The following is a 25584-nucleotide window of genomic DNA, read 5'->3' on the forward strand; positions in this document are numbered from 1 at the left end:
AGCACAGGCAGATGAAAAAATCATATTGCTAGTCTCCTTTATTCCTGCAGTAAAACTGAATATTTCACAGCCCTCAGGAGAGTAAGGCAAGTGGCTGGTTAATGCATCGGCTGTGTTTGACGTACCTTATAACTATTTTTGAACTTTCAGCTCCCTTTTTTAAACATGAGCAGACTGTTGCTGTGATTGAATAGCTTTCTCCAGTAAGAATCTTGTGATAGGAGATTTACATGTTAGAGAACAGTGTACCTTCAACATAGGTAAGCAATATTTCTGACATCATTGACAACCAAAGTGCTCAAGAGATAGGCAGTCTTCTTCAGCAAAGACTGCCTTCATCCGATTCATCATTCTAGGAAAGGCTTGGTTTCAGGGAATTTATTTTTTAATTAATTTATTTAAAGTAGTGTGTCGCATATTTTGAGAAACTGAAATTTGCATTCTTAGAACTTGGGGTCCATGGAGCTAACTTTGATAACCAAAGCAATCAGATGGTGCTTAGGAACCTATTAGTCCAGCTCTTTGCAATTGCACTGTGTCACAATGGTGAGTCCTTGAGTATCTGTCTCTTGCAAACATGCCAGCATCTCAGTGCATGAAACATCAGGAAAGCATTTCTGGGGTTGCTGCCAAAGGGAAGGGCCCCGTGTGCTTGGCCCTTTGCCCCTCTCTGGATGGTGCTGTCTGGGATGGCTGCGGGAGATCAGCCCCAGTGATACACATGGCTCCGTGCCGCCGGGGCTGGAGGCACACACGAAGGGCAGGTGGGTGTGCTAGCAGTGTTTTGCCCATCATCCTTCTGGGCTGCCATGCTCATTACCCAGCTGATCCAGCAACCACTTAACATATGAACCCTCTTAAAGGGAACTGTTAAACCGGTAGGTTGAGTGAACTCCCACTGACATTACATAGAAAATGCTTTGAAAAACATTTCAGAGCCTCAATTAGTTAAAAAGCCATTGATGCATTTAGAAAGCTGCACTGAAAGGGAATATAATATTTTTATATTCTTCCAGTGAAAACTTATGCTTAAAGAGATGTTTCAACCTGAAAAAGGCAGGAGGAGAGCAGATGGCAGCTTTGGGTGTCTGGGCACAGCTCCTCTTGGTGGTAGGAGCTCTTTTGCTGGCAGGTGAAGGGGCTGCTGCCTTGAGCTGTCCCAGAGGGGCTCCTGGTTCATTGTGGTTGGTCACAGTCAGGTTTGCTTGCTTTAAAGTGTAATTGCTCAAAGCTACAGTCCAATACGAACCCTTCAATCAACTGTTTTATTAGATTGCAAAAACCCAAAGTTCATAGAACCACAGAATAATTTATGATGGAAGGGTCTCTGGAGGTCACCTGATTCATTTTCCAGTCAGATTCTGAGTATCTCCAAAGATGGATATTTCACGGTGCCTCAGGTCTTTTCCATTGCTTATCTTATTGTGAGAATTTTATTTAAACCACAGCTGCATAACCACAAAAGTGCAACATTCCCATATTTACCCATTGTGGTGCCCTTCTTGGCCAGGCAGAGCAGGAACGCTAACACGGAGTAAAAAGGAGCCTTGAAACGTGACTTTAACCTGGACTCAGGAGGATATTAGACCTTATATCAGTACAGATTATTTCTTATTTCATATAGTTCCCCAATAGGCTTTTGAATTTTCCTGTTTAAACCTCTGAAATTGAATCTCTAATAGCTGCATCAAGATTCCTAAATACCCCATGAAAAAAATCAAAATCCACTCTTCATTGGAAGGGAAAAAAGAAAGAATATTTTTGGGGTGGTCCTACCTCTTAGAAAAAATATACAAAAATCCTTCAAGGCCCTTGCTTGTGGGTGACATTTTGTCTGTTTTGGCATGTGGTCTTATTTTGGCATGTGGAACTTATTTTCCTATTTTTCTAGTTAGTCCCTAAGGAAAGCTCAATGTGATTCTGGACATTCTGTGCTTAATAGGTAGTGTAAAAAATTCTGATGAAAATGTAGAGTAAAACCTGTGTAATCACTCATACAAAGGACACTTTTGTGAACTGCATTTCTGTGAAGACACAAAATTCAAAGGGGAGCTTGAACGTGCTTTTTGTGTTCAGAGGAGGAAAAATGCACTTCTTGCCAAGTATTCAGTCCTGTCCTCTCATTGAGCTGCTCTCCAACACTTTCATGTTCAAGGGTTCTTCCTTCTTCCCCTGCCCATATTGTCTGGTCTGCCTCCTGTCCCTACTTGACTGTTATTTGGACAGCAGCAAGGAGAAGTTCTAGCTTGTGCGTGCGTGCCCCTGATGAAGCGCCACGTTCAAATGCCGGCATTTGTGCTGCAGGTTTACGATCACTGCATCGATTGGTGTCTCCATTTAAATGATTTATCTTGGCTCTTGGCTTGCTGCGAGTTTTTCCACGAGCTGCAAGGAAAACTGATTTTATATATGTGTTTTTAGCAAGTTACTCAGCTCGTTACTCATGTTATCTGAAGGAAATGGGATAAGAACTGGGAAGCAGCAAGGTGGGTAGCAGGGTATGTGCAGGACTTGGAGCTGTCCCAAAGGATTGTGCAGTGGGGGTGGCTGGAGACCTCACTCCCTCTGCCCTGCGGCACCAAAGCCACACAAGGCTCTGAGATCTGTGAGCAGGCTGCTGATAACTGCTCTGTTGGGAAGGATCAGTTGCTGTGGGTTTTAGAAAGCATAGAGTTTGGAGTATTTAGAAGTCTGTCACTGAATCAAATCCCTGGGGAACAATCCATTTTTGGTATATCAAAATAAGTATATTTTGCTTATGTAATCAATCCTAGGGTGATAAATACTTTGTCATCCATTCCAGGCTATTTACTTCATTGATTGGCATCAAATAGATATTGTATGGTCAATATAATTTTCATACCTCACCTTTAGCTGCAGATTCACCTACTTTATTAAAAACTGTGTTTCAGTTTTCCTTTTTATTTGAACTCAGAAGCCTCATTTTGTTTTCTTCTCCTGATTAAAAAGTATGTTGTCGAGACTAACCTGGAGTTACGTAAATCAATAATGCTACACAGAAAACGAGAACAAATTGTACCTCTTATTTGCATAATGGACAAGATCTAAAATGAATTCCTCAGGTTAATGAGTGTCCTCAGGGTTGTTTGTTAGAATGTACAGCCTTCTGTGACACCAGTGTGTTACTGATTGAAAAGTACTGCTCAGAGTCAAAGAAAAGAAGTGAAAAAAATCAGGAGCAATCAGGTTGGGGGACTCCATACTAAGCTTTTAGCTTTAGTGCATTGATTTTTGGATGCCTGCACTGAGCTTCACCATAAGCTGAGGATACAAATTCAGATTTACCCTTGCTTTGAGGTTCAAACTCAGCCTAATCTCACCTGGAGTTTTGGCTAAAATGCAGCTGAGTCCCCAGGTTTCTGTCACACTGACATAAGGTTATCTTTGTCTTTCTCAGAAAGAGAGCAGTGTTCCCCAGAGGGAAGGGAACATGAACACCCTGTGCAGGGTTATGCAGCTTGGTTAACTCAGAAAGTCTGAATCTTAGATGAGACAATCACGGGGCCAAAAATTGCTAGAAGCAGGCAGTTACAACAGCATTAAAATGTCTCATATTTCCTATTCTGTTTCTGCTCCATTACCTTTATCCTCTTATTCCAGGCAGTTAGCCTCCTCTTGCTCCTATTAGCTTACTGTGAAATGGTAACATGGCTGGAGGAGCACAGGATACTGCCACAGCTGGCCATTCCTGCATGGAGAGGAGAAAGGATACGAGGAACCTTGCTTTGGCTGGAGTGCTCTGCAAATGGAATTGCTTTTGGAAGCTTGTAGTGTAACTGCAGTTGGATATGCATTTATATAGGTGGCAAGAGGGGGTCCAAGGCAGAAGGGTGGGCCTATTACTTCCCCACCCAGTGTAACATTTTCTATTCCACACAGGAGGAAGCTGGTGCTTCTCAAAGTTCAATTGAGGATAAACAAAACAAGTGTTTTGTTCTTAAGCCTTACTGATAATGAACTATAGTAGCTGTATTTGACCTTAACTATGCACCATGGAAAGGTGATTAATTACTGACGAAGGGCTTCTACAAAAATTAAATTACACATTAGTACATTTCATGTAATGTGAGAGAATTGACTCTGCAGATCAACAACTGCACAATGACTCTTGCTTTTTTCCCTGTTTAATGTGTGCCTTGAATATTGCACTATAAGATATGATCTCCTTTAGAGGACTGTTCTGAAGAAGGGAAAATTCAATGGTCAGGTGAAGAAGGTGTTTTCAATTTTCACTATAGCGACTTGTAGAGATGGGGGCCACTCTTGCTTCTTTGTACTTCAGGACTTGAGCTGGAAAGGCACCTGTTTGCAGTAGGACTGCTGCAGCCTGGTCCCTGTCACTGGTGCCCTGACAGCACCTCTCACCCATGCAGCAAGTCTCTGGGAGTTCAGAACCAGAAAGGCTTTTTCATCTGCTGAAACATTTCCTTGTTGGGAAATAGGACTTGCTATATTGTGGGTCAGCAGGTGTATTGTGCTGGTTTATGAGGTCTACTCAGTTTTTCTACATAGGCAGATTGTGAAGTAAACATTTTTTTTCATATGTAAAGAATATTTGTTTATTTAATTTGCTGTACACACACACAGACTTACATCTTTGGGTTTCTTTTGTGATTTTTATATGGCCTTTTTTGCTGTGTAGCACCCTTCTTCCAACTCTGTTGCATCTTACTTATGATCTATAAAGGTAAGAATTATGGAAAAAATTCCCAGGGATTTGTAGACTTCCGAAACCTGAATCCTACTGTAGAAACTTAGTGAATTAAATTGCCCCAATGCCTTTGGTTTTGAGAGTTTTTAAGCCTTCTACATAGGGAAAAAAGAAGAAGACATTAAGTAAGGAGAAATTGTGCAAGCTGAACCCAGCAGAGCTGCTGTGCTTTACCTATCATTCTTCAAAAGGTGTTTGATCCTTAGATAAAACATTTGTTAATACTTTCAAGATTTCAACATAACATCTTTAAAGATTTTCTCTTTTTCTACAGTAAAAACCTAATAATATGTAATAATTTTACTTAAGTATTAAACTTCTTTCAATATCTGGAACTATTCACCCTAGGCATTCAATAACAACAGTGTAACACAGAAATCCTGAATTGGGAAGTAAGGGGATAAAATAAGGCTGAGGTAAATGAGTTGAAGGTTTAGAATAATTTCAGATTGATTTAGCTCTCTGACTCTCTGCTAGCAACATGAAAAAGATAATCTTTTTATGTCATTGATAGGCAAATTTTGGGAAATGCTGAATGCAGGGCACAGAAAATAATTAGAAAAAGAATTAAAAGATGAAAATATTCTTTCAGATAGAAAATCATGTTATTGGATAAACTAAGGTTCTGGAAGCCTTATTCTCTCATTTTTAATCAGTTTGCAGGAAATGGAGCAAAGCAAACAGAAAAGAGAGGCAGGGTGTTAATTGCAACCTGATAATTAAAGTGAAGCATAGTCAAGGAACAGATATCCTCCCAGCTTTCAGCATGAAAATGATGATGGGCAGCATCTCTGGACGCTCAGTGCCGTTTTGATAACCCTGGGAAGCTGCTGCAGGGAGGGCCTCAGTGACACACAGGTCTTTGTCTGAGAACACACATTACCAGGTGGGGAGTTTCATAAAACTGATTTTTTAATTGATCTTCTTTTTTCCATCTCTGCCTTGGTGTCTGGGCTGTTGATGGGTAGGAAATGGAAGGGATGAGCTCCCTTGGTGATAAAAAGCGTGGGCGAGCAGGCGGCGGTTGCAGGGTAATGGCAACAGTGCCTTGTGTCAGTCACAGATGAGTACTGAGAGATTAAATAGATTAAATGAAAATAAATGTAAGCTAATTGAATTCACTGATATAGGAGAAGAAATCAGAGGAGTATAAAATTAGGCTTAAGATGGGCATTATTATTTTACTTTTACTTTACTCAGCTCTCTTTTTTGGCTTTCCAGAGTCAGGAGCTTTTTGAGTCAGAAGTGAAAACAAAACAAGAATACACTCTGAAAGAAAATGAACTATTACTTGTTTTACAGGTAAAACAAGTTGTTTCTTTCTTACAGCAGAACAGTTTTGCAGAATATTTGCATTGTTTTAAAAAGATTATACCTTGACACCATCAAGTTGCTTGGATTTTCTCAATGTTTTTAGGTAAGATAACCTAAAATTTGAGTGTCTATGTGGCTGTTAAAAGTCTCTCTTTTCAAGTTAAAATGTTCAGAAGTGTGATGAACTGTGAAAACACAATTGTGATTAATTTTCTAGATTTTGTTGTGGTCACAGAGGTGGTGGTTAAACTCCCCTTCTCCTGACACAACCTCCCTCTCTTCAAGCATGTGTGTTTTGTGGAAGAACATACATTTGTGAACTCATGAGTTTATATCCAGTCAGCAAGATGAACCACTAAACTTAGGAACAGTACAGAAAATAAAACAGGCATGAAAGTCTGAAGAGCATAATGGGGAGAAGGAAAGTTTTAAAATAATCAGAGCAAATTGAAAGCTAAGCTGTAAGTATGTGTTGTGTTTTTCTGGACCTTGTATTTGAGAGAACGGTGAACTTGAGGCAGAGGATAAAGGGTTTGATTTGAATATGAATGTCTGGCAGGGTCTTAGCAGGAAAGGGATAATTTTAGCAGCAGCTTTTGAATAGAGTGGTTGGGTACAAGCTGAGATAAAAGTGGGATACACAGGCCATAACTAAGATCAAGGATGAGGTAAGGAAAAACCATAAAAGGCAGGTGAAATTCACCTGTGTGCAAAACGTCTTGCAGAAGCATGCATGACTTTCACTCATACTTGCATCCTGGTTTGTAAATTCTATTGGAATACCAAGGGTTTGGTTGGCAAATAGAAATTTCCCTCAGGCTGGCAGGCTGTATTTTATAGCATCCATTTACAGGCACAGTACCTGAGGGGCTTTGGGGAGCATCTGAAACATAGGAAAGGTTATTAGGGTTAGGGTTCAGTTGAGACCTCTCACCAGATGAAGGAATTTGTAGTAAAGGTGAACTTTACTGTGTGGAGTCAGAGGTTATGGCAGCATACCCAAGAGAAGGGGAAGATATAGCCAACATTGTCTAGATTCAATGACAGGCTTAAAAGATTTTTTCACACCTGAAAGCTTGTGCTGTAGAAGTAAAATATTGAAACAAATGCAATGATTAGTGAGCAAAGCAAAACAATATGAAGTGTCTAGCACTTTTTCCTCTTTCCTAACAAATGCTTTTTCAATTCCTCAGTGATTATTTTTTTTCAGAGGAAAATACCATACAATTAAAGTTTAGTAGGCATAGATGAACATTGAAGAAGGCATACACTGTAAAAGATTTCAATAATGTTTACAGCCAACCCATTTGGCAGATAAAATACTTTTCTCTACTGCTTCAAAATTTTCTGTCAGAGGCACTTCACTTTTCTTGGTACATAGAAATGTTTATTATCTTTGATTTGAAAACAAACAAACAAAAGCCTTTTTCTTATTCACATTCAGGTCTTACTTTCATTGAAGGATATTTTAAAATCTGGCATCGGCTTTAGCAGAGGAAGGAATGAGCTCTTTTCGACTTCAGTTGGAGCACTTGCAAGTTTAATAGCTGATATAGCTATTTCCAGGACCTAAGGCCTTGCTTTACAGGTAATGGAATCCATAAAATCCTGCCATATGTCATAGAATGATTTTCATATTATTAATGAAGTAACCGTGGATGATTGGGTTTTTTTCGACTGATGAGACTCCTGTATTAAACTGATCAAAAATGAGAGAGGCTAAATTAATTTATACTGCAATGAAGTGAAATTAACATTTTTGATTTAGGACTGTATGCTGTGTATTTGAGAGCACTCCTTATAAATATCAGTGACCATAGAGGGTTCTTTTTCTCACCTCTTCATTATTCCAGCCAATGTTGCTTATTTTTTTCATGAAGCTCTTAGAAATGGAATATGAGTGTTCCTCTACCTTGTAATATTTGTTTACTGTCTATGATGCCATACATTTATCACATGTTTATGATCTCATAAAATGGTTTAGGTTGGAAGCGGCCATAAAGATCATCTGGTTTCAGTCCCTCCTTCCACTAGACCAGGTTGTTCAGACCTACATCCAACCTAGCCTTGAACATGGCCAGGGATGGGGCAGCCACAGCTTCTGTGGGCAGCCTGTTCCAATGACTCAACACCCTCACAATAAAGAATTTCTTCCTAATATCTACTATAAATCTGCCCTCTTTCAGTTTAAAGCCATTTCCCCTTGTCCTGGCGCTGCACACCCCTGTTAAAGGTCCCTCTTATAGACCCCCCTTTAGATACTCAAAGGGGCTCTAAGGTCTCTCCAGAGCCTTCTCTTCTCCAGGCTGAACAGCCCCAGCTCTGTCAGCCCGTTTTTGCAGGAGAGATGCTCCAGCCCTCTGACCATCCCTGTGGCCTCCTCTGGATTTGCTTCAACAGGTCCATGTTCTTCCCTACACTGGGGACCCCAGAGCTGGACACAGCACTGCAGGCTGGGTCTCACCAGAGCAGAGGGGCAGAGTCCCCTCTCTGCTTTGGATGCAGCCCAGGGTACAGTTGGCTTTCTGGGATGCAAGCTCACATTGCTGGGTCATGCTCAGCATCTCAGCCCCCAGGTTGTCCTCCCCAGGGAGAAATGTGAAACGTGTACTAATTCAAATACATTGTGGCAACAGATTGCATTCTTCAAGTTATATATGCTTTCAGTGTAAAGTAAAATAGATGGGAAGATAATTTAGAATCAGTAGTCATATTAGAATATACCGCCAACGAATACACATGAAACTCAGAGGAGTAGTGTTACTTTTTTCCCCACTAAAAATAATGAGATCTGCTTTGGAATTTCTGGCTCAAATTAAATTTCAGTAAATAACCAGGGAACAGAAAATGAGTCTAGCTTGCAACTTTCCTCCCCCATTGTTTTTAAAACAGCACAAATAAATATTTCATTCATAATTTTGGTAATTTTTAGGATCAGAAATTTGGAGAGCTTTCACTGATGAACAAATATGTGAGCTATTTCAAAACCTGAAAATGTGTTTGTAAGTTCTGTAAATAGGAACAATTGAATGCTGAACTCTAAGAAAAATCTGGCCAGGATCTTATGTGCCAAGTGTTCAAGAATATTTTCCTTAAAGTGTAAAAATATAGCCTTATAAAAACCAAACAATTTGAAAATTATTGAGAATATTCTCCCCTCCCCCTTCATGTTTTTGTCATCTTTCAGTCTGAGGCATCCAAAACCACAAGCAAGGCAAATCAACATTTCTTGAAATGCTTTTTCGTGGCATGTAGTGATGAGGGTACTGTCATGTCCCATAACCAACTAGCAGTGGAACTTCCAAAATCTCACCTCATCTCAAATGGCTATTAAAATATATTAAAATTATAAACTTAATATCAAAAACTTGGAGAAGCAGAGCTATCACATACAGATGCAGGCTAGAGATTTCTTTATCATTGAGTTGGCGATTAATTCCTGGTATACACTAGGAAACAATTTTCTTACTCTTTCTATTATTCTCCTTAGAAATCATTTAGCTTGACAAAATATATTTATTCTTGTTCTTTAATATGGTCCTTCAGAAAAAGAAAGTATGAATGTTTTTTCATGATATTTTCAGTAGGAATCATATTATGACCTTTATACTGTGCATCACATATGAGTGGAGGAGAGATGGAGCTGAGGTGATGTTTGCTATATGTCAGTAGCAGAAGTTTTCATTTCACTGATAAAGGAACTGTAGTGTTAGCTAAATGGGCTTAAAGCAGGTTGGTTCAGGTCAAATAAACTGTAACTATCATCAGTCTGAATCCCAAAGAAAGAGGAAAATAAAGCTTTAAAACATCAGTAGCCTGTGGCTGAAGCACCTTTTCTCTCGTTTTAGTCTTTAAATGTAGGCACATATATAGGAAACTGATGGATGCAGAGGCTTCCCTGAACTTTCTCATGGAATAGTGCAGGCTGAAGAGAAGATTCCTCAAGTAGAAGATATGTCAAGTAAAACACGGCTCAATTTTTCTAGAAGTTTTGCTGATTGGACACTGTTATTAGTTATAGATGAATGAAACTTGAGAGTTAGTTTAATTAGGGGTTTTTCTAGATTTACATCATCACAGATAAAGAACAAACTGAATCCATGGTCCAACTTGTCCTTTAAACCTTTTATTGCTGAGTTCAATAGACAGATCTCCGTATACATGAATTTTTGACTCTTGGAGAAAATATTGAAAACTTGAAATTTCCTTGGAAGAGTGTCTCTCAGTGTCTCTGATTCTGATGATAGAACCAAACTCCTCCCATCTCTAAGGTTATCAAGGATAGCTGAAAATATCTGCAAGGGTGTTAATTGTCCTTCGAGGATCTACAGGGAGAGAGACTGAAAAAAAGCATTGAAAAATGGGAAGAATTAAGTTAGTTTCTGGAATTCAACATATATTAAATATACTTTTATTTTGTTTTATTTCTTAAAACTCTTGGATTACCTGTTCAATGTTTTGGAACTACAGTATAACCACTTGTAGATTTTTTTGGAATAGAAGTGATAGGGAGGAAATAATAAAGACAAGAAATAAGGGATCTTTTAGGCAGAGTAAAGAGATGGAATTAGAGCCACTTGCTTTCCTCATTTGTTCCATTGTTCTTCCTTTCAGAAAGTGCTTGTATGCAGACATCAGGACAGTAAGTCTCATATAAGTCAGATCTGGTTACAGTTCCTCATACTTAGCTTCAGTCTGTCAAGTGTCCTTGACAGTTTTTAGAAACTTTAAATAATTGTGAAGGAAAACTGAACCATCAGCCATCAGTATGAAACAAGAATTCTTGCTGCATGTTTGTTTATAGGTTTTGGAGCCATGCTTTTATGTGTGCTTTGTTTGACTTATAGAGCTATTCAGCTGACTAAGGAAAATCCATACCACAACTTAGAAAAAAGTTTTCCTATTACACTTTGTTTTGCAATTGGCTTTCATAGATTTTTGTTGCAGGAAGCTCATTCATGCAGCCTAGTTCAGATTTCACATGCTTGCCATGTTTAGACAACAAGGTTTAAGTTATTACAGAGATGGGCAGTAGTATAAATCTTCTGGCAGTGATCTACTCTGGTATATTCTGTATATACTATATATATTTGCATTGTAATAACTCCTTTATTAATATCTGGGGAAATGAAAATTAAATCAGCATGAGATCTGTTTAAAAAAAAGAGTAAGATTACTTCCTTCGAGGGTCTTTCATCACTATTTTAGCAGCTAGAGATACCATGCAAGATGTGGATAGTATGTGTGGGAACAAAGAATATTTCATCCCTTACTGAGATCTTCTCAGCTTTGGTAACTCCAAAACTGAACAGGAGCTTTGTAACTGCATTGTTTGATGATATTTCCATAACATTTGTGGCTGTCCAACTTTGTTGTGAAATGAAAGTCAGGAAATCTGACTGAATGCATTGTTCACTTTCAAGAACCTACATTTTACTTCTGCAAAAGCCTTGTGACATTTCAATCTGTAAATGTCCTTGTCCTTAAACTGGGGCAGAAAGAGAGGGACAGGAAAGGAATCTAAAGAATGACTGATATTTAATGGTTTTCCTGGAGAAGATGAGAGAGGTACTGTTTGGTCTGCCAGAAGCTGAAATCAAACAAATGACTGTTTTAATATGTTGGGCATGATTTCATTCCATCATCATCAGCCAGATGGAAAACATGCTGACAAGCTTTGAGTGACCAGTGGCAGGATCAAAGGGCACTGTGGTCACAGTATGGTTAGCTGGCACAGCAAGGGCACCTTAGATAACTAGTCATGCTACTAGTGTAGTGCATTAATTTGTGAAGAATTAACATTGGTATTAATTATGAGATTTTAAATTAATTTTTTTATGTCTGGCTTTTCTAGAATGCTGGTTTTAGTATTGTCTATTACATTTACTCTTTTTATTACTGAATTTTAGAGTCACAATCTGTTGTGTAACTATCCACATGGGTGGAACTATAGGCAGAGTTATTTGGCTTTTAATGCATAAAGAAAAGACTACCAGGAAATTTACTGAATTTATGATGTGTTTCTCAACAATTAAATATTGAAGTAAAGAAGGAAATCATATGTTAAAAATTATTGTAGTCTTTGAACTTGTACATTTTTATGAAGAAGATGATTTGTTTTCTGATGGTATTTCAGAGATTCTTGTAATTATTTTGTGGTCTTTTCCAGCTGCCCTTATACCAAGCTCCTTTGCATTTTCCTCATTCCATAGGTGCTCTAGGGAATACTCTGTTTCACAGCAAGCGTGTGCCTCCCTGGCTGTACTGTGGAAAGAAGCATGCATTATGATTTCTATTGTAAACTCCATGCATTTGATCGTGTAATGAGGTCAAGGTGTTCCTCCTGATGCTTTTATAGTGTGATGCCAATGACCTGATATGCCCTAGAAGAGAGAAAGGGGTAGTTAACTATTTATTAGCTTTCTCTCTATATATGCAGCAAGAGATTACAAGCAGTCACCACATTATTAAAGCAGTCTCAGCTGATCATTCAAGCTTTTTATTTGTGCGTAAAAGTAAGACTAGGACATTTGTAGTTATCCTTTCCTAGACATCCTCTTCAGGTCTCTCTTTTCTGGGAGACAAGAAGCAGTGTGGGTTTTGGCCCTTGGCTTAGACCTGTGATATTTCTGGCCAGTTTATCTCACCTTTTCTTGTGGTGCTGTTTAAAAGCTGGTTCAACCATTTTTGCTACTGCTGTTTGTTTGCTTAACTAATCCTTTAATCCTATTCATTGCTTCTGTTAGAGGGTGAGGTCCTCATAATCCTTTTGGGCAAACTTGTTTTTCTTTTGTTGTCCTGGCTGGTGTTCCTTCAGGAGTGGTTACTAGCCATAAATATATGGCAATTTTAAAAATAATTAAGGAGGCAATAATTGGAGAACTTTTGACTTTGAATTTTACTTTTCTGGTAGCAAGTATGAGCTCAACAAATCATGCTGCATGGCTTTGTTGTTTTACCTGGTCCCATAACCACACACTTACATCTCCAGTTAAAGGAGAGTGGCATAAACCTTCTCATGAGGGCTTGGAAATCTCTTTGCAGACAGAAAGCAAAGTATTAGAGGATTTTAGAAGAGGCCATGTCACATATCACATTGCTACTTTGCTGTCAGTAGATCCAAATTAAGCAAAAGTCCCCAGCATTTTAGAAAATAAAATATTTTCTCTAAGAGTGGCTGAATTAAGAATCTGAAGCTTTGCCTCCCTGCCTGACAAGCAGGAGGCCTGAGCAGTGTCATTTTCTGGTAAGAGGAAGGAAGTGGAGTTGACAGGAGCTCTCCAGACAGAGAGCTGCTGACCACAAGGACATGGGCTGTTGGTCTCTCTAAATGCAGTATTTCTTTTCCAAGGGATGCATTGTGAATTTCAAACTTTGCTCTTTTTCCTTTTTCTAGCATGCAGGCTGTTGGCAGTGTTATATTTATTGCAATTTTTTTGTCTTGGCAAAGAATTCAAAAGTGTTTGCATGCCGCAGTGGACCAGTGATAGACTAATGATATGTAGCAACAGTAAATGTTTTTTTTTTTTTTTTTCTGCACTGCAATCATGTTCCATAGGTGCCATGCTCACAAATGAGATCGATGTTTGAAACCACTCTGGTAGATCAGTTGTGGATATGCTGCTCTCAAGGGAGACAGCTCTTGAGTACAGTGGACAGAGCCCAGGGACAGCCTGGCAGTTTTAGTGTCACTGTTTTCCTTTTGCCTGGAGAAATATCTTGAGCCATAACTGTGATTGTGAATTGCATAAACTTTGAGTGCCCCAAATTATGGACAGCTCATCTTCAGATCATCTGATAAAATGGTGTTGCAATAGTGCTGCACGAGTTGCACACTTTTGAACTACTGATGGTCTGCATGCTCAATCAGCACAGAAACATGAGGTCCTTCAGTATGGCCTGCAATCAGTTTGAGTTTTCTGGGCAGCATTGGATGAGGAAAACCCCCAGAGAAGCCAGGAAAATCTATCTTATCAAAAGCTATACACGTGCAGAAACTCTTTGTACACGTCTGGCACAGTGCATTTCCTGTGTGTGAAACTTCTCTTACTAGAAAAAACAGCTGGTTAATGGAGACATGTGTTTCTCCAACTGAACTTCAATGCCAGTTAAAACCAGCATTTGTTTATTAAGAACAAAACTGCTACTTTTTCTAGACAATTTTTTGTGACATCAGAAGAATCAATGAAAGATAGTAAATGTGTAAAGATGGCAAGTTATGAAAAATAATGAAACATGCTTTTCAAAAGATATGAAGGATTACAGTTTGAAAACTATTTAAAGTGCTTGTTTTTTAATCTATTTATTTTCTAATATATGCCATTTTTTTAGGGTGATCTCCCTTTCAAAAATATCTGAAAACCCGGTGAATGTTGATGTAGCTATGTAAGAATATTCTTCCTCAGAACATGAAAGTCTTGAATGATATGTTATGGTCAGCAAATAATTTTTTAAAATTTATTTAATGTAATGCTTTATGAGATTTTTAGTTTAAAAACTTAGGGCAATTTGACCAAAAAGGCACCCCAAAATCTTGAACGATCTAGGTGCATTACTCCTGGCAAAGAATAGAGGTTAAACCACTGGTAAATTACAAATGATTTCACACCAAAGTCTGCCCTGACTGTCCAAAACCAGGAATTAATTCCCTTATCCAGACTGAGATCCCCAGGCACCAAAAAAACCATTGGACCAAGGAACTGAGGCTGAATTTTTCAAAAATGAGTGAAAGCTCCTGTTTTTTCACTTCTGTCTCCTACATCAAAGGGATCCATTGAGTGCATATCTGTGCAAATTTTTTGAGTTGTTGAGTTGCAGTATTGTGAAACTATCCAAAAATGTACCCCAATGAAACTTCCCATTTTTGGGAAGAGGAGACCTAAAATTCTGTGGGATTTGATCTCTGTGATCCTCAGGTAATGCTGAGGGGGATTGTGTACAATGGTATTAATTTGTTGTTAACCCTCTAAGCTTGTGTAAATATTAATTTAACTAGATTAAAGGTATGATTGACTTTATCAGCAGGCAAAACCAGATCCCATTCCAGGCTAGCCCTATTTTATACCTGCTGCAGATCTGGCATTGCAGATGATGCATGGATTGAAAATGGGATTGAGTTCTGTTCATCTATCAGGCTTAGTCCTCAACCTTAAATGTGTACAGCATGATAATATTGCATGGCATGTGACCCTCCATTGGAATCCTGCTGAGGATGTGACAAAGTGAGCATCCCACAGTGTTACTCAGGAATAACACACTGTCCTGGTCACTTTGGGTTATATTTATCCAGGTTTGTGTTTCAAGTCATGGAGATAATTGGAAAACTACAGCTGCACAGTATGGAGCTTGCTGTGTAAGCAGAGGTCTCAACACTGTCTACAGAGACACCTAGATACCAAGGTGTGTGTAAGAAAAACTGCTTAATTATGGACACAGTAACAAACACATCTGGGGAAACACAGAATTCACTGTGAGGAAGTGTCACTGGGATATAATCTACATACATTAATTGCTAGGTAATAATTTTACATTATGCAAATAGCTAAACAAAATACAAACAAGCTATAGCCTTTTAACGAGGAGCTAAAGGCCTAGGACACCTCATAAAAGATTCTGACAAACACCATTTAAAAGTGATTATGCCTCTATGCTATAATTTTTAAGATCCTTTGTATTATTAGGAAAATTTCAAAGGAACTGCAGTCTTTGTTCTCAGATGTCTACTTTTCAGGAGCTTGCATGTAGCTTTCTGCATGGCCAATCCAAAATGCATGAGAGCTGTGATTATTCAGATAAGCTGATACATATGCTGAATTGCAAAACTTTGAGTGATAAGCTATTTGATTTTTCTGTATTTTCCTTTTTATTTTCACTATTCTCCTCTGATACACTAATCTTCACTACACTTATGTTATATCCCAGTCACAGACATTTTATGTTCTAGCAGACACAGCTTCTCTGGCACTAGGCAGCATTTTCACCAGTTTAAGCTTCTGGATGTCTCTCAAATCTCACTTGAACAACATATGGAAATCATACTAAAACTAGTTATATTTTTTGGATATTATTTTGTAAAGAAAATTTGTTCTGTTTGAAACTTGGGGTGAAGGGAGATAAGGAAAACAGAATATGATAAAAAAGACACTTCTGAAAAATCTGTATGATCTGACTTCTAAGCTTCCCTATTCTAATTCAGCAACTACTTTTTTTACATGCAGCAAATCCTTTTATTGGTTATTTCTTGTTCTTTAGTGACTTCACTACAGGGTTGCCTGGGTCGATAGGAATGCCTTCTCCAAAATCCATTAACATGGTTCTTGACTGAATGCAGTCCAGGCATGTTAATCACCATTATTCTTCAAGAATGTCAGACCTCTCAAGTTTTCTATATGTGAATTTCATGTCTGAGAATCGATGCGTTCCTTATTTATACACAGGACTGAGTACCTTGCTGGAAATCATGGTACAATGTTAGTTTAAAAATCTGCTATACTAAAGATGATCAAGATAAAGAAATTTCTTTAATGTTGGGAAAGACTTATAAAATGAAATTAAAATTATAGTACCATCTGTGCATTTCTTATCTATATGATAGTACAATTCAAAGAAATTTGAATTATATGTCTCTTCTTTTACTCTAACACATGCATATTAAAGAGAAACTTTTTTTGATGTGATTGCATCAGGAGAAAAGATATAGCATGATTGATGCCAGTGGGGTTTGACAAATAGCAACTCTACAGAAATTATACAAAAATTTCCTTCCATATTTCCTCTCAACTGTTCTGCCACTTTGATGAAATGGTAATCTCTCTAATCCATTTCTCCAGCTAGAAAAGCTGTTTCAGAAACATACCCTTCCCTGCAGTTATTACCACGATGGAACATTTATTATCCAGCAAATGAGGCATCACACTCTCTGATAATTCTCCTAAAAAAAATCTTAGGGATAACTGCCTTCTACTGTGCATATCAATGATCAATTAAAACGTGAAAAAAAGCATTGTATATTCTGCACAAGGCAGAATACAGACTGTTTCACTGATCAATATCCAGTGCAGAAAAATGTTAAATCTTGTGTGTACAAATTTCTGTCTTGTGCTGAGGGGTGGTTGGACGCCCCACTCACGCCCTTCCCCAGCGAGGCTGTAGAATGTGGAGTTGTGAATTATTGTTTTCACGTACAAGAGCCCTGGTCAATTATGCCTTGAAAAATATGTCTGTAGTGCACTAAATGATTGTGCCTTTTGGCCCTGTGTTTTCCTGGGCTGTTAGGGAAGAGTGAGAAACACACCTGTAAAATAATGTACTACCAAAAAACCAATCAACCAACCAAAGAAACCCAAAAAATACCCCTGCAAAAATCACCAGTAGGCCTTGTACAAAGTGAATCCTTGCTTAACTATTTGTGTTATTTTACAAAAAGGTAAATCACAAGGACTAAATCCACATAGGATCTCTAAATCCACCATTCTACTTTAATAATAATATTTTTTGTTTAGTGACTTATATTTTTGTTTACTCAGCTTAAAAGTGTGCAGGTGAAACTAAAGGTATTCACAAGAGTTAATTCTAATGTTAGGTGGTTTTATGTATTAAAAAAAAGTGAAAAGTGATTTTTATAAAATGGTCCAAGATTAATGTGAGGAAATATTTGCTGAGTGATATGGGTTGTTTGTCTGTCTTAAATCCCATTTTATTTTATGTGTACACACTTACATATATATGTGTGTACCTGCCATATGCAAATGCATTTAAGTATAGAGCAGGTACTGTTTGTTAACTTTGACCAATTTCTTTATTGTTTTCCTTAGAATATTCTGTGATTTTTGCTCTCTGCAAGAAGCTTCAGAAATGTTTTTGTGACACTTGTGTAGCCAAAACCTCACTGAATTACTGTTCTGTCCAAGAGAAATCTCCAAACACAGTTGAATATTACCTTGAAAATGCAATTTTTGTAAAGTAATGATTCTTAAAAGTCTTTGTTGCGGATTCTCTTCCTTCCTATGTCTGATCTTTAAAAATAAATTTCAATTATATGGACCATTACAAAGCCATAATTACATTATGAGAAAATTTAGGTTATTATTTTTTTTTAACAGTTACTGCTGCATTTTCTTTTATTAAGCTAAAACAAAATAGAAAATTCTTTGCTTTTTTCTTTAGCTAAAGCAAAAGATGACATGATGTTGTTTGTATTTTGCCCACTTGCAGGTTGCTGTTTGAACACTTTTGCACCACCTCTCCAGCCACTACATTCAGAACCACCTTGCATTTCATTCTTGCACATATCTAATGGTTTTACAGAATTTGAAAGAATGTACCATGGATGGAAACAAGACATGTTCCTGAAGAAACGTTTTATTCAACAAAACTTGCCCAACTTGAGCATTTTCCAGGTAAAGGATCTGCCTTTTTTTTTCTTTTTTTTTTTTTTTTTTTTTTATTTTTCTGAATGTTAATGTTTGCTTAAACAGTGTGGAGTAAGTGACCTAAGAAAAGCTTGCCGAGTCAAAAATGCTTTCTCCCAGAGTCATTTGTGAGAAGGGAACAATACCTAAAATAGTAACCCACTTGGAATAAAACCTACCTGATAATACCATGAATATGTGAATATTTTTTTCTTACGTAGTAGAAGAAAACCCCCAACCCAATGATCTCAAATCCAAATAGTTACCATAGTAACTCATGTTATGGTATTTTATTTATGGACATATTTCAACATAGTATTCATAATGTGTTACTTTTTTCAGACCTTATGCTTCTGGTTGTTCAGGTAACATTTGCACAGCTGAGTGAAACGCCAAATCTTTTCACTTGTAGCAAGCTAACATTTCTCTATACTATCAAACAGTGCAGAATGATGTATTTTTGAGATCACTAGAAAAAAAACATAGGTTATAAAAATTATATTTAGAAAATCAGTAATACAGCAAAGCAGTGCTGCTAATTTCTTTTTTTATCACTGCCATGTTTTATGGGCTGAAGGGCAGGGGGGGTAACACTGCAACCACAAATAGTGTATTCCTGATCTGCTGATGGAAGGGAATGGCACTTCATTAAAAACTCAATTGAAACTGCTGAAAAGAAAGTAAACAGAAATATCACATGACTGGCTTTACTCTGTAGTTTTTCATAAATGCTTTTTAATAGTGTTACTTACGATGTGAACGCATAAATTAGTCTGTAAATGGCAGACTAATTTGTTAAGCTTGTGTTGATGAAATTTCAAAGTAATTTTATTTTTCAAGGTTTATCTTCAGTCAAGTATTTACTAAAATAAGTACCTATGCTCTTAGTAAAAGTAGTGTTCTCTTCCTTCTGCTTACATTTTGAGACACAAAGAGCAGCTGGATACTCTACTGCTAAGGAATAGTAGTGAAACTTGGTCACCTGGCTTTGCCATTCCCAGCCAGGGGCCAGAGTAGGTGCTCTGTCTCTCATTGCTCTCTTCCTTTTTATAAATACTGTCTTAAAAAAATTAAGCTAGATGTTGCTGTGACTGTCTGCAAAAGAATGCCATTGATTCAAAGGGAACAGTGTGGGAATCTGCACATCCAGGTCACTCTGAAATGCTTTGTCTTTGAAGCTGATCTCATATGTGCACCAAATTGAATATTTGGATATAAATATTTAGACACTTGAGTTGATTAAGTTTACTTAACACCCAAGTATTTTTACTTGTTATCTAATTTCCATGTTGCACAGAGCAAGTTTTTCAAATGAGGTTTTCCTGCCAGCAATTGCCACTCTTCCCAGACAGGAGCTCAGCTATCAGTTGATATTCCCTTTTCTGCTTGTCATTTTCATCATTTGGCGCCTGCAACTATTTTGAACACAATTTATGTCATTTATACATGAAGTGTGTGACACCTAAATGCCACAAATCATGCATATGCATCATTGCTGGCACAAATTTACATCTGTAATTATCTATACTTGCAAACTGTTGTTGTTATGAGGCCTTGTTGGAGACTGGCTGAAGAACATGACATACTTCACTCATCCTCTACACACAAATTATGTCCTGTTCCATAATTTTTTTCTGTTTGAAAAATTATTAAAATGTTTTAAAATAAAAATTAGTTAACAATTGACATGGATGAAAGAGAAACATTCTGTGTGAGGAGTATTTTTCCTCTCTGCACTGCATTTTATTTCAACTGTGAATGGACTTTTCAGAAAATATATTAATATTTTATTGAGAACAGTCCTGTTCCATTATTACTCTGACAGTGCAATTATCCCACTAATGAGCAAAAAAAAGGGTGTTTCCCTATATAGATTTCTTTTTGCCACCAACATTTACATGGATTGTGGTACGTCCTGTTGATAAATATTCTTTTAATTCCTGGTTTGCATTGGAAAAGAAAGCAATAATCACTCTAGTTGTAAAGTGTCCAAATCTGGTGGTTGTGGTTAGACAGATCTGAGATTTTCCTGCTATGATTACTTTTTATAAGAAGACAGTAAATTCACTCAGAGTTAGGGAAGTATTTTTGCCCATTCACTGTCTGATTATTGATGCAGCTTCTCTACTACAAACGCTGATAATTTCTGAGAGGGAAGGGAAAAACTTTATTTATAATCCACAATTCTTTTGTTAAATTGTCACTAAGTAATAATTCAGTTGCAAAATATCTTTAAGTTCTAAGTACAGTCTCCTCACAATGGCAACATATTTTTTTCAATCAAAAATGCTGATGTTTAAATAAATCCAGTTGAATTTGGATCCTGTTTATATCACTGGATGCTGTTTATACCATTGGAACTGTGATCTAAGATCTCATGCACATGTTACAGGCTTTCAGTCCAAGTATTTTGAAACATACTCAGCTAGCATCCTTGAAGGGAAAATTTTGTAGTGCCTCTCTGCTGTTTGTATCATTACTTTTTTTAATGCTTGCTCTTCCTCCTCCAACTCCAGTCTTTGAAGTGCTGTGTCTCTGTAGCCAGCTGATAGAGTTCATAGTGATTCTGAGGTTGGGAGTATCTGCATTTATTTGGAACATGTAGCTGGCAATGAAGACTCTTAACAGCCGTTCTAGAGCTGTTTGAGAACTGGCTGTTGCCAGCTGGTGTCATTTTCTCATGTGCTGATGGGTGCTACTTATTTTTAAAACCACTATTTTCTAAATGACAAAAGCAGAAAAAAGAATTGGTGAGGGTAAACATCACTGTCTTCTTTGAAATTTTGTATTAATAGAATATTAAATGTTAAGGAAGGAAAGGCTAGGGGAAGGATTAAAAGGGGGAAAAAGGAACAAATAAAATAATTGAGTTGAAAGGAAATTTAATCACTCGCTGGCTTATAATATCAGTGCTTCATACACTCCAAAAAGACAAAACAGAAAATGAAACACTGTTTTTGCAGTTGCACAAATGGAAATAAAAGCCATAGAGAAGTCAGAAATTAAATCAGTATTTTAGCTGTACATAGGTATCTCATTCCAGCTGACTTCTGAGGCCTGATGTTTGCCTGTGCAAAAGAGCTGTCTGCCAAGACCTGTTTTGAAGCCGGTTAACTTGTGTGGGACTTGTGTTTTTAAGCCGTCGATAGGGACACATTTTGAGAGGTAGGGTTTGGTTGAGGTTTTTTTGGTATAATAAATCTGCTTCTTGTAGTGACCAATGTTTCAGCCTGTATACGAAATTGCTGAGCTTCACTTGACAGGAGTGTTTTTCCTCCTCACCACAAGAGGAGTTCTAGTCCAATGTGAAAGTGGAGAAGATTTTGCAGAGTTTGTAGAGATCTTCCAAGTGACTCTTTGAAACTGTCATTTTGTTGTGTCAAAAGAACTCTCATGCAAAAAAAAAAAAAGCAAAAGCTGCAGAAAATGTTTAAGAAAGCACACTAATTCTCAAATGAAACTTTGTAGAAATGCTTAGCAGCTGTTGTACAATCTGAAAAAGGTTCTTTCTTTTATTAGAAACACATAACATTGGCATTCCCTCTACTGCCAGAAAAGGTTATGCCAATATGAAGCAAAGAGAAGGAAGGAAAGAAGATTAACGAGTTTTCCAGCTTTCCATTTCTACATAATAATGTGACTTGAAGAAAAACAAAACTAATGTTCATTAGATAAAGGGAAATACCTTTTGTATTTTGGTTTGTCTAGTTACAAAACAGATTGGAAGATTTTTGCTCTTGTGAGGGTGTTTATTGCTGTATTTTGGAAAATTGATCTGTTAATTGAAGTCATGTAGCTGAATGCTGGCATTTTTAGGTCTGGGAGAGGAGAACAAAACAAACAAATCAAAACCCCTGACCTTGAAGGTTCAAAGTTTAACTTCCATTGTAATAATTCGTCTGGTTCTGCATTTGTGGTCATCCTGACCTGTTTGGTAGATAAACACCAGTAGAGCTTCACTGACCTCAACTTTGACACCTATGAAACTGTTACAAAATCTAAAATTTGGAATTGCAACAGGAAAGCATGCCAGTAAAAACTGTGCCTTTTAAATGCTAAATATGCCGATACACATTTAATTTCATTTTCTAATTTCTTATTTTCTTTCCACTTTTCTTCCATTGTGGCACAACTGATGAAAGCCAAAGTGTAGGTTTTTACCTCAATTAAATCAGTTCCCTGATCTTAATAGGTTATCTACACTAATCTGATTTTTGTGCTATAAGTCTAGTTATGCCATTATAAAAATCATGGAGAGTATTTCTATGGTGCTGCTTCCTATGATGTGGAAAACAGCTCCTTTTTTGATCTTGTAACTAAATGAACAAAATGCAGTCTAGATAAAGCCATGTGTATCTTATATAGCCTCATTTTCCTCTGAGTTAATCAATCATATTAGCCTTGTCACACAGTTACTTATGTCAGTTGATTACAAACCACCACAAACATGGAGAATGGAACCAGTGCCACTATTCTTGGGGTTAAATTATATTTACATAGGAAACTCCTTTGTTTTCCCTTTGTTTCCCCACACACAAAGACATCCAGCCTTGCAGCCTGGGTACCCTAAACATGCTGCATGGCAAGGGCTTGGGGACAGAGAAGAGGATGAGGAGGAGCTGTGAGCCTGACTGGCTTTATTCCAGGGAGGCTGTGATCAGTACTGGAAAGAAAGGGAGAGCATTCTTCCTGTAGGGTTGTCAGGCTCTTTCTGTGCTTCAGATCAGGTAGGATTACTCACACTCCTGCCTAGTGTTATGTGGTCTCAGGACCCATAACTGAATTCTTAAGGTTCAATTTTATCTGCATGTATTGTGAAGACTTACTTGAATACCTCTATTTTAATTTGGCTGCAGACCAGTTTTTTAGTTGCAGCTACCTTCCACTCTGTTGTCAATTACTTTGTATTTAGATTTGGGCCCAATCAGTTCAAATAGCAATGCCTTCACTTAGTCATTTAGATCCAATTTTGCGACCTAGAGAAGTGACTATTAACATTAATCATGTAACTAATCAGCACCTTTTGAGAATGGCTGAGTAAAGATGGGAGATAGAATGTTCCTTCCTGAAGGCAGATGAGTTAGAATTTTTTGGCCAAGCAGATAAAATCCTAGCATTACATTGTCTTCATTGGTTGCTATGTTAAGTGAGACGGGAGATGAAATTCTGTGACCTTTTAAAAACGGGCAATTACAGTTGCTGAGAAATTAGCATACATGAAATCTGTGTAGAATTGCATAACTGAAGTTGTGTGAATGATTTAACATTGATACTACCATTGCCCTGCACATACATTTAGCACAGATTAAATTTACTGCAGACCTTCTAGTTTTTACAAATCTGCATGTTAATCTGAATGTTTTTTATATTATACCTTTAGCATATAAATGAAGTGTCAGGTTAAATGAAGCAGTAAAATATTTATTCTAAGCTGTTGATGACAGCATCAACAATGTATTAGGAGCCAACCCCAGGAAGCATTGACTTCTGTCTCATCTACTTTAATGTGAGTCTGAAATAAGCCATTTAAAGGTAAGGGATATGTTAATAGAGTTAAGTCAGTGTAAAATTGGCATGAAAAGAGGACGAAGATGTAATATTGAGTCATTGGTTCAGAAAAAAATACAGAACCTGTTATATGTAAAAATTCTGATGACCGATGCACGGCATCTGCTTCCAGATGCAAGTTGCTCCTCTGATCCCTTTAAACCAACCATTGGGACATCCTTGTATTTTGTGTACTTGCATATTCATGTCAGGGAACTGAAAATATTTGGGTGCTAGAAATTTAAAAGAGCTGTTTTTGGGAGTTATCCCAGGAGTTCTGAAAGATTATTTAAACTTATCATGGTGTTCCTAGTATGGATAAGGGTATTTCGTTAGTCAACTATCCTTGGTAACTTAATATGACTGCTCTACTTTCTTTTGCATGGCATGGCATGGAAAAGTGTTAAATATTTCAGGTTGTGCTGGATGGATATAGAAAGTCACAAAATTGGCAAATGCATCTCAATATAGTATGACATGAATTATTAGAATTTTAATGCAAGAAAGCACAAACTCCTGCATATCCAACTGCATCATCAGTGCTGTTTGATCCTGGCTATCTCAAAATGACTATAGCTATATGCCTGGTCAAGTCACAGATGTAAAACCCCCATTGCAAGGCACTGCCTTTCTGCAGGCCCCTCCTGCTGCAGAGGAGTCTCATGTACCTCCTCTGGCTCTAGGTTGTCCTCACCTCTGGCTTCTGGCCTGAGGGTTGTAGGGAGGCTGTGACTCTGTTCATATCCCCTGTAGCCCTGCAGGAAGGCTACAGGTGGAATCCACTTTCTACACTTCACCTTCAAATCCTCCTCTAGCTTCCCTGGAAGTGCAGCCCAAATTGAGAACTTAATATAGCACCTATGTGCAGTTGTTAAGAGGGGAGGGCTGTATATCCAGGCTTCTGTTTGACATTTCTATAGCCTGATGCAAAATGTACTGCTTGCTGTAATTGGCTGATAAGTGGAGAAGATAGAAAGCGGTCCGGCTTGACTGCTACAAAACACTTCATGATTATGTTGCATAGCTCACCTCTTTATTTCCTGTATCACTGCATCATGATTATGATTCTAATTAGTTTATTTTAATCACGATCAATACACCAAGGAGAAGCATCAGACAGCTAATATGATTTATTACATATTCCAAGAGCATTTGTCTCAGATTTGGCATTTCTGCTATCTGTCTCCAGAATGCCCCTGCCTGCTTGACAGCAGCCTGTCAGTGCTGCTATGATTGCTCTATGCAGTGACTTTAACTGCCAGCTTTTCCTGCAGCCTTGGAGAGTGATCGATCAGCACTACAATCACAGCTACACAGAATATTTTAACACTTGCCTATGGCCCTGCCAATTATGAAAAGATGGAGTATCAATGCACATTGCAATCTGGTGCTGTAGCACTTAAGCATCAAACAAAAGACAAAAAAGTAATCAGTGGTGACCGCCTTTATGAATATCTTTCTCTTTTGAAGCTTTTTTTTCTTATAACTGATGTTTTACACATAGCTCTGAAGGAAGATCAAGAGCTGTCTTTGTAACATTAAGGATTCTTGGAGGTACTGTTAGTACTGAAGTAGTGGTAA

The 25584-nt window shown here is 37.7% G+C and overlaps 1 long non-coding RNA gene across 5 annotated transcripts in view; it reads left to right on the forward strand.

Annotated features, from left to right (window-relative positions):
• Window positions 1–25584, forward strand: part of LOC137479296 (uncharacterized) — a 91954-nt gene that overhangs the window by 12432 nt on the left and 53938 nt on the right. For 2 of the 5 annotated variants that reach the window (XR_011002143.1, XR_011002142.1), the window contains 4 exons: window positions 5389–5618; window positions 7491–7634; window positions 10111–10182; window positions 10261–10821. This is a non-coding gene — a long non-coding RNA (uncharacterized lncRNA). Of the gene's footprint in view, window positions 1–5388; window positions 5619–7490; window positions 7635–10110; window positions 10183–10260; window positions 10822–11257; window positions 12120–18259; window positions 18445–25584 lie in introns of those variants that run through there. The other 3 variants (XR_011002144.1, XR_011002145.1, XR_011002146.1) reach the window with 2 other exon arrangements.

The sequence above is a fragment of the Anomalospiza imberbis genome, chromosome 9, assembly GCF_031753505.1.
Source record: "Anomalospiza imberbis isolate Cuckoo-Finch-1a 21T00152 chromosome 9, ASM3175350v1, whole genome shotgun sequence".
Taxonomy (NCBI): domain Eukaryota; kingdom Metazoa; phylum Chordata; class Aves; order Passeriformes; family Viduidae; genus Anomalospiza; species Anomalospiza imberbis.